General features: G+C 43.1%; 1 protein-coding gene across 32 annotated transcripts in view; it reads left to right on the forward strand.

The window, feature by feature from the left end:
• Nucleotides 1-285: 285 nt before the first annotated feature.
• The window catches only part of CLASP1 (cytoplasmic linker associated protein 1), a 307,430-nt gene continuing 294,498 nt past the window's right edge, over nucleotides 286-13,217 (forward strand). For all 32 annotated transcript variants that reach the window (XM_021923495.2, XM_009185059.3, XM_021923484.2 and 29 more), the window contains exon 1: nucleotides 286-500. The gene's annotated coding sequence lies outside the window, so the exon portion shown is untranslated. The remainder of the gene's footprint in view (nucleotides 501-13,217) is intronic.

Raw genomic sequence — 13,217 nt, forward strand, 5'->3', positions numbered from 1 at the left:
GTGGCCACTTAGTTCCGACCTTCCTTGTGTAACTCGAGTTTTGTCGCAACTTTCCAAGGGGCCTAACTACACTGGGGGCACCCTTTCCTGAAAAAAAAAAAAAACAAAAAACAAAAAACCAAAACCTTTACCCTACGGGTACCCATCAGGGTCAACCAACGTTCTCCGTGAGGGGCAAAGCTCCCGGGGACTTTACGCCCGCGAAGCCTAACACGGCCAGGCCGGCGCGTGCGCGGGGCGTTACCATAGAGAGGCAACCGCCTCTCTGGTATCGGTTTACGCTCTCTATGGTGCAGCCGGGTCGGTGGCGGTAAGAAGAAAAAGGGGGACCGCACTGCGCAGGCGCCCTCGGCGTCTCTCTCGCTCTCTCGGTCTTTTTTTTTTTTTTTTCCTTTTTTTTTTTTTTTTAATCCCCGCACCAAGCGCTTAACCTCATTGGGGTGGAGGAGAAGGCGGCGGCTCTCTGGTCCGCAGCGGCAACAGTAACGAAAAACAGGGCTGTAAGTACCCGGTCAGGGGGTGGAGGGTCAGACCCGAGCCCTCCCGCGGCCCTGGCCCCTCCCGCGCAGTGGCGGGCGCCGGGTCTGGGTGGGGGCGATGTCCAGCGCTGTCATCGGCTCTTGGGTGCACTTTGGGGGGATGGGGCGGCTTTGAGGTGGGAGCCTGGCGAGGAGCGGGATGCGAGGGTTGTTTATCCAACCAGTAGGTCGCTGAACCCAGGCTGCTTTGCAGAGGGAGGGGATCGGCCGTGGGGTCAGTCGGCTTTGTATGCCCCTCTCTGTTTCCCTTTTCCAGACCCCACCCGGGCCCCCTTCCTAACCCGAGTCTCCCCGGCCGGGTGGGAGAAGCCAGCGAGCCCGGGGCGCGTTTGAAAGGAAGGGAGGGGGCGAGGGAGAGAAACCCACAACAACTAGTCATCGGCGAGTGATGGGTGTGGAGAAAGATCCAGAGAGAAGGGGTGCCGGGAGGCGGGCGGCCCGGGCTCCCAACCGGGCCAGACAAAAGCTGCGCGAGCGGCGCCGAGCAGAGCGGCCGGCTTGATGGGATGCACAAGGTCCCCTTGGTCCCCGGGGCCTTCGAAGAGCTTCTTTCTGAAGCTGGGAAAGCGAACAAGTGCTGAGTTAAGCCTGTGCAGACTTCTGAACTTGCCTTTGTTGTTCTTTGGTATTGGCAGAGACGCTCTGACGAAGATGAGTGTGTGATCTTGCACGTTAGCCTGGCTAGATACAATGGAGCTAATCGAATTTTGCTTTCCATTTTCCGAGCTGCTGGGATGAGTGTGGGGCTTTCCAGAGTTTAAATTATTACATAATATTTTTAAAATAGTTGTTTCTAAAATTAAAAAAAAAAATTAATGTGGAATCTGAAAGCACGCTGTGATGAGTTTGCAGCTGAGTTTGCAGCTGGGTGAGTTTCTGTGTAGTGGGGTGCTTTCATTAAATACTGACCATTCGTAGAAACTGTGAGCTCTTTAAACATGATACTTTAATTTGTAGATGTGGCAATGAGAGCTTCAGATTCTATAGTCCTTTGGGAGACAGTGATGCAGAAGAATCAGAAGCGAGAAATAGTTTCATGCCGTCACGTACCTTGGACCCTATTTGGGTGGCACAGTCCGTTTTCAATTCTGGCATTAGAAATTGTTTTTATTGCTATGATCATTTACGACGTTAACTGATGTCTCGATATGAGGGGTCCTGGACATTGCCTCTGTTTGCTCATCAAGAGAGTGGGAGAATAGCAACATTGATGTAGAGACCATATAGATAAAAAGTAGCACAGTGCCTCAGAGTACTGAATATTATTTATTTTTTACCTTTGTTAAGAAAGATTTAAATTTTGATGATTTGGTTATCTTGTTAAATTGTGTAATACACCTTTTTAGCAGTTGTTACTCAAATCTCAGTTTCTGTAATTCATTGTTTATTATGGGCTAGATGGTATTCATTGTTTATTATGGGCTAGATTGTAACACCATTTTAGACTTCTAAAGTTTTAGTTTTTATGAAGGAGTTTTCAGCCATAGCATTTAATTCTCCCAAGTAAGGTTAACCAAAGTCAGAGCTCCTTAGAAAAGACTTTGTTGGTGGTGGAGGTATCAAATATTGTATCTCTGTGTTATAATTGAATTGGCAAATACAGAAGAGGCTTTTGCTAAGTTTGCACCATAAAGTTGTGTTAGAACGGAAAACCCAGATCTCCTAGTATGTCAGGCTTTTGAATTAACCTACCGATTAAACTATTTATGTAAAAGAGGTAAGCATTTTTTTTTTTTTAATTGATGGCAAGTGAAACTCTCAAGCCTGGTGTATTATGCTTCAGTAACTAGTGGGATAGATCTCTTTAAGTGTAGTTCAGATGATGGGAACTTGCTTTTTATAGAGCAAGATTTCAGACGCTTAAAATAGTTTGACAGGGATGTTGAGAAATGATTGGCCAGAAGAACATTAAGTTTGTCATTAAAGTGTGTTATATTTTGTTTACTGGTTTTATTTATTATTTATTTTTATTTTTGAAACAGAGTTTTGCTCTTGTCGCTCAGGCTGAAGTGCAATGGTGCAATCTCAGCTCACTGCAACCTCAACCTCCTGGGTTCAAGCGATTCTCCTTCCTCAGCCTCCTGAGTAGCTGGGATTACAGGCACCCACAACCATGCCCAGCTAATTTTTGTGTTTTTAGTAGAGACAGGTTTCACCACGTTGGCCAGGCTGGTCTTGAACTCCTGACCTCCAGTGATCTGCCTGCCTTGGCCTCCCAAAGTGTTGGGATTACAGGCGTGAGCGGTCATGCTGGGCCCGTGTTTACTGGTTTTAGATTGAGATTTTTTGCTTCTGTCTTGTTTATTTTCTTAAGTAGCTTAGTGTCATGATTTATAAGTTGAGTGAGATGGCTTCTTGGGCCTGAGACTTAAATTTACTGTTTGAGACCTGTCTATTCTTAATAATCTTCTACTTAATAATTTTTAGATTATAATTTTTTTTATTTTGTAGTGCTATTGGTAAATAGAAACATTTAAGTGATTACAAATATTAGGTTCAACTGAGTTACCGAAACTGTCAGTTTTGGTAACTACATCTAGTTGTCAAATAGTGGAAACAGTAGACAGAAGTAAAACTTAAATGTTTAGAAACAGAACATTTAAAATATTTCCTAGAAAACAAGAAAAGAGGCTGGGTGCAGTGGCTTACATCTGTAATGCTAGCATTTTGGGAGGCCAAGGCAGGCGGGTTGCGTGGAGTTTGAGACCAACCTGGGCAACATGGTGAAACCCTGTCTGTCTGCAAAAAATACAAAAATTAGCTGGGGATGGTGGTGTGTACCTGTAGTCCCAGCTACTCGGAGGGAGCGGGGGATGAGGTGGGAGGATTGCCTGAGTCTGGGAGGCTGAGGCTACAGTGAGCCGAAATCATGCCACTGCACTATAACCTGGATGACAAAGTAGGTTGTAGTTACCAAACTGTAGTTACCAAAACTGACAGTTTCAGTAACTCAGTGAGACCCTGTCTAAAAACAAAAACAAAACAAGGGAAGGATCTGTTAGTCTTAAAAACAAAAACTAAGCGAAGTAGAAATCATTGATGATACAGTTTTTGGTTTGTAAGATGTAATTTTAAAAAATGAACTAACTGTTTTAGCCATTGCCAGCGGGGCATCATCGACAAAGTATGGGTATATGTGTTTGACTAAATGACCTCTAAAATGCCGGCATTTACTGCTTGTTTCTCGCTTGTTCTTCACCTCCCCAGGGCTTTTCTGCCCCCTTTATGCCCAGACCATTACTGCCACACAGTGATTTTCCTCCCCACATTCTTATGACAGCCCTCCTCCCACCTCCCCTCATGGATCCTAAAGTTCTAGCTCAGGTGTGCTCAAATGGTGACATTTCTTCCATAATACCTTTGTTAACTTCTGTCTTGTTTCCTGCCTGGAAGTTTCCTCACTGCTTGCTGCTTCCTGTTGTATATATCACCTTCCTGCTTGCTTAGATTCACTCTTGTGCATTTACTCTTCTCTAGATCTTTGAGGGCACAGGGAGTTTGTAGAACACAGTGTGGTGTCCTCTGTTGCTTACTAAGTGACTAAGTGACTTGTGTAACTAATGGAAACTGTAGAATGTATGAAAGAGTAAACAAATGTATCCTAATGTAGACTAATAAAATTTGAGCTTTGGAGGAGTTGTTAGAGGCCCAGTAGTCCAACATCTTTCCTTTTGTCTGCTACATTCTGATCATCAGTGTCAAACTGCAGGCATCTGTCCCTGGACAGGTCTTGGTTGCCAGAAATGTTTTTAGACTACTCCAGTCTGCTCCCTCCCTTTCACCTATTGACCTTAGTTATACTTCCTGAAGCAACCTGAATTAAGTCTGTTTCTTCTTCACATAATAGCCCTTCATATTTCCCGTGACAGATATCACACTTCTAGACTTATTGATTATTTATTAAACTCTCTCTTGAATTGAGCACCACGTACCAAGAGGGTACAGTTGAAGAGACATCCATGGCCCCTGCACTTCAGGGGCTTGCAGTCTAGTTACGGAGACAACTATAACATGAATCGATGGCTGGTTATAATGCAAGTATGCAAACAGCCCTAAATCGTTAGTTCTTTCCTGGTTTGTTATGGCTCACCATGCTTTCTTTAGGCAACTCTGTTTTTTGTTTTGTTTTGTTTTTTTTGAGACGGTTTTGCTCTGTTGCTCAAGCTGGAGTGCAGTGGCATGGTCATAGCTCACTGCAGCCTTGACCTTCTGGACATAATCAATCTGCCTGCTTCAGCCTCTTGAGTAGCTGGGGCTACAGGTATGCACCACCACACCTGGCTAATTTTCTAAATTTTGTTTTAGAAATGTTTTGTAGAGATAGGGTCTCACCGTGTTGCCCATGCTGGTCTCGAACTCCTGGGCTCAAGTGATCCTCCTGCCTTGGCCTACCAGAGTGCTAGGAAGCCCGGCCCAACTGTTTTTTTTTTTCCCCTGAGACGGAGTCTTGCTCTGTTGCCCAGGCTGGAGTGCTGTGGCATGATCTTGGCTCACTGCAGCCTCCATCTCCCAGGTTCAAGCAGTTCTGCCTCAGCCTCCTGAGTAGCTTGGGACTACAGGCGTGTGCCACCATGCCTGGCTAATTTTTGTTGTATTTCTAGTAGAGATGGGGTTTTACTGTGTTGAGCCAGGCTGATCTCAAACTCCTGACCTCAGGTGATCTCTGCCCACCTCAGCCTCCCAGAGTGCTGGGATTATAGGAGTGACCCACCACCCCCAGCTGTTGTTTTTGGTGTTTTAATGTCCTTTAAATGCAGTGTCTGAAACAAAACAGAAGATATGACCTGACCAGAATATACAGCTGTTTTCTTCAGTTAGGAAACTGAATCAATGATTTTCAAATTTCCTTGTGCATTCTGGCTCTGCCACTTACAAGTGCTGTGATTTTAGGCCAGCTAAATAATCTCAATAATTTTAATGTCTTCATCTGTAAACCGAGGGTGAGGGAAGGGCGGTGTTAATTGTAGCACCTACCTATGGGTTGTTGTCAGGATTAAATGAGATAATACATGTAAAGTGTTGAGGGCAGTGACGGGTATGTGTTAAGTGGGTAATACATGGTAGGAGTTAATAACCATGTAGTAATAGTTGCAGTAATCAAGTCACTGGACTCTCTTTGGGACCTTGTTAAAATACAAGCAGCCTGGCCTCATTATCTTCTACCCAGAGAATTTGTATGGTACCTGGGTGACCACAGTTTTAACAGTCCCCAGATGATTCTTAGATGACCCAGAGGTGGAGAACTCTGCACTTTACATGCATGATATCATTAGCTTTTACAAATTAAAATTTTAAAATTCCCCAAGTAATAGATGAATAGATCTTCCTGAAAGATTCAAGCAATGCAGATACAGGTAAAGGCATGGCTCCCAATTTCAGAGTCCTGGAGAAGCACCCACTTAACCAGTTTGGAATGTATCCTTCTACACATTGTTACCCTTTTTTTGTAAATTTATAAATAAATGTCTTCCTCATCATAATGGCCAGATTTAAAAGATAAAAATGATTTTTAATGCACTTTTACAGTCATAATCTTTGTTCCCTTCCAAGTCCTATGAGATGGGTAGGGGAAATAGCATCACGATCCTATCAATTTGCAGATGAGAAATCAAGGCCTGCAAGTGAAATTCACCCTGATTGATCTAGAATGAGAACTGGGCCTTCTGTCTCTCAGCCTAATGTCCTTTTCATGTGAACCACACTGTTTCCTAGCTGCATCATCTCGGCTTCTATTGAAGTTGTGGCTCATGAAGTCTTCTAGTCTTTTTGCCATGCCAATAGCTGTCAAATCAGATTTCCTCCTTTGCCTTAGTGTGTATATACTTGCTTTTAGAAAAATACTACTTTTAAAGAAAAGGAAAAAAATAGGAAAAAAAGTAAATTCAAGGTTTTATATTTTTTTTTTTTTTTTTTGAGACTGAGTCTGGCTCTGTCGCCCAGGCTGGAGTGCGGTGGCCGGATCTCAGCTCACTGCAAGCTCCGCCTCCCGGGTTCACGCCATTCTCCTGCCTCAGCCTCCCGAGTAGCTGGGACCACAGGCGCCCGCCACTTCGCCCGGCTAGTTTTTTGTATTTTTTAGTAGAGACGGGGTTTCACCGTGTTAGCCAGGATGGTCTCGATCTCCTGACCTCGTGATCCGCCCGTCTCGGCCTCCCAAAGTGCTGGGATTACAGGCTTGAGCCACCGCGCCCGGCCCACAAGGTTTTATATTTTTGTGTATCTGTTAAGATTGATCTTTTGGGGACAGAAATCTAGAACTGGCCTTGTGGCCGTCTGATAGCATGGTACGTTTAGGTGAGTCTGTCTTCATTTAGGATAGCTGAGGTTAGTGTAGGACTTTTCCTCACTGCTGTCCAATTAACTCTCCAGGCAGAATCAGTTAAATTTATTTAGTCTTACTCCAATAATGTAGCAATAATATGGAAAGTTGAGAGACCAGTGGAGGAAAACCACATCAGACCATTTCAACATGAGCTGTTACTTCCCAGTGTATCACTCTTTGAGACTGTCCATGTGTCCATTCTTTTTGTAAGTAATTTTAGGTCTTCCATGTTTTATGAATGGTTTTCTTATAATTACATAATATATGTAATTTTAAGTTTTAATAGCTTTGTCATTTTGAGTTAATATGGCAAATGTTGGTAAACTGTTTGAGATTTTTTTTGAGACAGGGTCTCACTCTGACGCCCAGGCTGGAGTGCAGTGGCGCGATCTCGGCTCACTGCAACCTCTGCCTCCCAGATTAAAGCAATTCTCTTGCCTCAGCCTCCCAAGTAGCTGAGATTACAGGCGTGCACCACCATGCCCGGCTCGTATTTTTAGTAGATACTGGGTTTCACCATGTTGGCCAGGCTGGTCTCGAACTCCTGACCTCAAATGATCTACCTGCCTCAGCCTCCCAAATGCTGGGATTACAGATGTGAACCACTGCGCCTGGCCTGAGAGTTTTGACATGAAGATTTTCTTTCTTTTTTTTTTTTCTTAGCAAAAAGATACTTGCTCTGTCACCTAGGGTGGAGTGTGGTGGTATGATCATGGCTTACTGCAGTCTTGACCTTCCACCTCAGCCTCCTGAGCAGCTGAGATTAGCCAGGTGTATGCCACCACCCTTGCCAATTTTTGTATTTTTTGTAGAGACAGGGCCCCACTATATTGCCCAGGCTGGTCTCAAACTCCTGGACTCAAGCAATCCTCCTGCCTCACCATTCCAAAGTGCTGGGATTATAGGCATGAGCCACTGTGTCTGAATAGTTATTTATTTATTTATTTTTTATTATATGTAATCCAATAGTGACTATCTTTTTTGTGTAGTTTCTCCTGTGTTATTCCCTTAGGATAAATTCAAAGAAGTGGGATTATTGAATTGAAGGGTATTTATGACCTTTTTTTTTTTTTTTTAAAGAAGCAGAGTCTTGCTGTGTTGCCTAGTCTACTCGAACTCCTGGGCTCAATGATCCTCCCGCCTCAGCCTCCTGAGTAGCTGGGACTGTAGGTACACACCAGCACATCCAGCCTCATATTTATGACTTTTAATACGTATTGCCACTGGCTAACCAAAAATTTGTACCATTTAGTAATTTTCCCAGCAATCTAAGGATGTGCTAGTTTCACAAAAATGTTACCAACTTCTGGTGAATATAATTTAAGTATATTTTTGCTATTATATGAGGTGTAGCTGGTACATTATTTTTATTTTTCATTACTTTTTGTGTTTATTTTTAAAAAGAATAAGCAATCATGAGGGCTTTCTGTATGAAGAAACCGTATGAAACTCACATTGGGTATTACGTGCAGGTGGTCTCTGTTACTTCCTTGGTTTCCAATCCTGTCTGGCATGACCAAAATTATTGCATTTCTTGATGGGCATAGAGGTGAATGCAGCCTTTGCTTTGTGGGACAGATTGTTGGAGTTAGACTGTCCACATCAGAATGTGATCTTACTACATTTTTGTGGCCTACTTTCTAGTGTTTCTTTAAACAGTTTTGTGCTAGGCTCCTGTGTAAAATATTTAGTAATCAGAATATCTGTGGATGTGGGCAATACCTGTTTTTTTTTTTTTTTTTTTAACAGGTTCCCCAAGTGCTTCTGGGGCTACACAAGTTTGAGAGCATTCTCTGGGGAGTACGTTTTAGCTAATTTTCTTCACTGACTGTGTCTTTCCTGTGGATAGAGGCAGACTCTGTTACGAACAGTAGCCCAGACATGCCAACAGAGGCCTGTTGTATAGAGAGAATGAATTGTGTAGCAGTGCCTTCCTAAATGAAGAGTAGCTGGGTTCGTTCTTGGAACAATAAACCAGTCTTTCCTAAGAGAGTGGAACTGCATAAAAACAGCTCCTTCTCTGATGTTTCTCTGTGGTGCTGGTGGCTGTTTTATTTAAGTTCTGATAAGTCATAGTGTTCTCCCAACGCAAGCCATATCCTGCTCAGCCCTTGGTTGGCCGAAAGGTGGCACATAGACCTATTGTCACATGAGCAATTACCATGGGCTAGAACACTCACCATTTGCCAGGCAGTTGGATGGGTGCTAGAGGTATACTTCTGCCAGTTCTTACAGTCACATTTAAAGGCAGGTGCTATTGTCATTTTATAATGAGAGAAAGCAGAGACTTGGAGAAGTTGAGTAATTTGTTCATTGTCACACACCTGCAGAATAGCAGAATTTGGCTTTCAAAATCTTCAGCATGCTTTTCGTTTGTCCCATTTTTTTTTTTTCCCCAGCTCAGGTTGTTCTTCCTTCGTGAAGGTCAGCGGGCTGCCTTGGGGAAAGGTCTGCTCCCACTGTCTGGCAGCATCTGGAAACCACTTGCTAGTCAGGAGGGATGTAGAGATGCAGACTTCCGACTAGGGTTTCCATGAGGATTAGATCAGTGACTGTACAGCTCTTTTTAGATTTGAGTTCCTGATACGAAATCTAACCTTAGACAATCCAGATAACTGGAGACCTGATAAAGTTTTTTTTCCTTTTAAGTGTTTTATTGTAATAAAATATACATAACATAAAACTGTCCATTTAAACCATTTTTTTGTATTATACTTGAAGTTCTAGGGTACATGTGCGCAATGTGCAGGCTCATTACATAGTTATACACGTGCTATGCTGGCCCGCTGCACCCATCAACCCGTCATTTATATTTGGTATTTCTCCCAGTGCTATCCCTCTCCCCACCCCCTACCCCATGACAGGCCCCAGTGTGTGATGTTCCCCACCCTGTGTCCTAGTGTTCTCATTTTTCAGTTCCCGCCTATGAATGAGAATATGCGGTATTTGGTTTTTTGTTCTTGTGATAGTTTGCTCAGAATGATGGTTTCCAGTTTCATCCGTGTCCCTGCAAAGGACGTGAACTCATCCTTTTTTATGGCTGCGTAGTATTCCATGGTGTATATGTGCCACCTTTTCTTAATCCAATCTATCATTGATGGACATTTAGGTTGGTTCCAAGTGTTTGCTGTTGTGAATAGTGCCACAGTAAACATACGTGTGCGTGTGTCTTTATAGTAGCATGATTTATAATCCTTTTTTTTTTTTTTTTGAGATGGAGTTTCCCTCTTGTTGCTAGGCTGGAGTGCCACGGTGCAATCTTGGCTCACCACAACCTCCGCCTTCTGCGTTCAAGTGATTCTGCTGCCTCAGCCTCCCGAGTTGCTGAGATTATAGGCATGTGCTGCCACGCCTGGCTAATTTTGTATTTTTTTTTTTTTTTTTTGAGACGGAGTCTCGCGCTGTGTCACCCAGGCTGGAGTGCAGTGGTGCGATCTCGGCTCACTGCAAGCTCCGCCTCCCAGGTTCAGGCCATTCTCCTGCCTCAGCCTCCGAGTAGCTGGGACTACAGGCGCCCGCCACCACGCCCGGCTAGTTTTTTGTATTTTTAGTAGAGACGGGGTTTCACCATGTTAGCCAGGATGGTCTCGATCTCCTGACCTCGTGATCCGCCCGCCTCGGCCTCCCAAAGTGCTGGGATTACAGGCTTGAGCCACCGCGCCCGGCCTAATTTTGTATTTTTTAGTAGAGACGGGGTTTCTCCATGTTGGCCAGGCTGGTCTTGAACTCCTGACCTCAGGTGATCTGCCTGCCTTATTCCCCTCCCAAAGTGTTGGCATTACAGGTGTGAGCCACTGCGCCTGGCCTAAACCATTATTAAGTAGCATTAATTCATTTATGCTGTTGTGCCACCATTGCTATAATCTGTTTCTAAATCTTTTCCATCATCCCAAATGGAAACTCTGTAGCCATCAAGAAATTAACTGCCCATTCCTCTGTCTCCTAGCACCTGGTAACCTGTAATCTACTTTCTGACTCAATGGATTTGCCTATTCTGGATATTTCATGTAAATGGAATCATACCATATTTTCCTTTTGTGACTGGCTTGTTTCATTTGCACAGTGTTTTTTTTTTTTTTTTTTTTTTTTCTGAGGCAGAGTCTCGCTCTGTCGCCCAGGCTGGAGTGCAGTGGCACAGTCTCGGCTCACTGCAAGCTCTGCCTCCCGAGTTGACTCCATTCTCCTGCCTCAGCCTCCCGAGTAGCGGGGACTACAGGCGCCCACCACCATGCCCGGCTAATTTTTTGTATTTTTAGTAGAGATGAGGTTTCACTGTGTTAGCCAGGATGGTCTAGATCTCCTGACCTCATGATCCACCCGCCTCAGCCTCCCAAAGTGCTGGGATCACAGTCGTGAGCCACTGCACCTGTCCCCATTTGTGCAATGTTTTCAAGGTTTATCTGTGTCGTAGCATGTATCAGAACTCCATTCTTGGCTGGGCACGGTGGCTCATGCCTGTAATCCCAGCATTTGGGGAGGCCAAGGTGGGTAGATCACCTGAGGTCAGGAGTTCAAGACCAGCCTGACCAACATGGTGAAACCCTGTCTCTACTAAAAATACAAAAAGTTAGCTGGGTGCGTGCCTGTAATCCCAGCTACTTGGGAGGCAGAGGCAGGAGAATCGATTGAGCCTGGGAGGCGGAGGTTGCAGTGAGCCGAGATCGTGCCACTGCACTCCAGCCGGGGCAAAAAGAGCAAAACTCTGTCTCAAAAAAGAAAAAAAGAACACCATTCTTTTTTTTTTATTGCTGAGTAATGTTCTAGTTTATGGATATACCACATTTTGTTTATCCATTAATTTGTTGGTGAACGTTGGCTTGTTTCTGTTCTTTGGCTATTGTGAATAATGGTGCAGTGAACACTTGTACAATATCTGTTTCAATCTCTGTTTTCACTTCTTTTGGGTATATACCTTGGAGTGGAATTGTTGGGTCATTTGGGTGATTCTGTGTTGTAACTTTTTGGAGCAATTGCTGAACTGTTTTTTCACAGTGGCTGTACCATTTTACGTTATGACTAGCTATGTACAAGGGTTCCAATTTCTCCACATTCTCACCAACACATGTCATTTTCTGTGTTTTTTTTTAATTTTAATTTTTATTATAGCCATTCTGTAATATAAGTAGTATCTGATTTTGGTTTTGATTTTCATTTTTCTAATGACTAAGATGTTAGGCATCTTTTCATGTGTTTATTGGTCATTTGTATATCTTATTTGGAGAAATGTCTGTTCAAGTCTTATTTTTAAATTGAATTGTTTGCCTTTTTGTTTTTGAGTTTTACGATTGATGTATATCTTCTGGTTACAAGTCCTTTGTCAGATATATGATTTGCAAATATTTTCTCACACTGGGTAGGTTGTCTTTTCACTTTCTCGATAATGTCCTCTTTTGTTGCTTGTGTTATCTCCTTTTTTGTTTTTTTTATTCTTTTTAAAGTTACCTCTTACAGGAAGGATTTTTTTTTTCTTAAGAAAATTAAAAAAATTTTTTTTTGAGATGGAATGTCACTCTGTCGCCCAGGCTGGAGTGCAGTGGCATGATCTCAGCTCATTACAACCTCCACCTCCTGGGTTCAAGCCATTTTCCTGCCTCAGCCTCCTGAGTAGCTGAGATTACAGGCATGCACCACCATTCCTGGCTAATTTTTGTATGTTTCATAGATACGGAGTTTCACTATGTTGGCCAGGCTGGTCTCAAACTCCTGACCTCAGGTGATCCACCTGCCTCGGCTTCCCAAAGTGCTGGGATTATAGGCGTGAGCCACCATGGCGGCCTAATTTTTTTTTAAGCTTTGTGTTTATGTTAGCATATCTAAGAATTTATTGCCAAATTCAAAGTAATGAAGATTTATCCATATGTTTTCCTCTAAGATTTTATAATTTTAGCCCTCACTTTGAGATCCTTGATCCATTTTGATTTAATTTTTGTACATGGTGTGAGGTAGGGGTCTGACTTCATTTTTTTTCATGTAGATAGCCCATTGTACTAGCACTATTTGTTGAAGACCAATATAAACGTTTTAATTACTTATTTTCTGTATCACTGAGTGGCATTTATAGTTTGCTTTGGGATTTTGACTTCATTTCCTATCCTCTCAACCTCCTCCTCTTTTCCTTATTTTATTCCCTCAAAACACAAAATGTTTTGTGTGTGTTATTGTTTTGCTGCTTGATATATGAGGCACTTAATAAATAAGAATTCCCCTCCTTTCTTTTAACTTTGTGTAGTTAACTTTTAAATAGTTTGTGTCCCAAAAACAGATTGTAAGGACCTTCGGAGTAGAAGAGTATATGTTCTGTTTCTTTTTTTTTTTTTTGAGACGGAGTCTCGCTCTGTTGCCCGGGCTGGAGTGCA

Source organism: Papio anubis, chromosome 10 (assembly GCF_008728515.1).
Source record: "Papio anubis isolate 15944 chromosome 10, Panubis1.0, whole genome shotgun sequence".
Classification (NCBI taxonomy): Eukaryota; Metazoa; Chordata; class Mammalia; order Primates; family Cercopithecidae; genus Papio; species Papio anubis.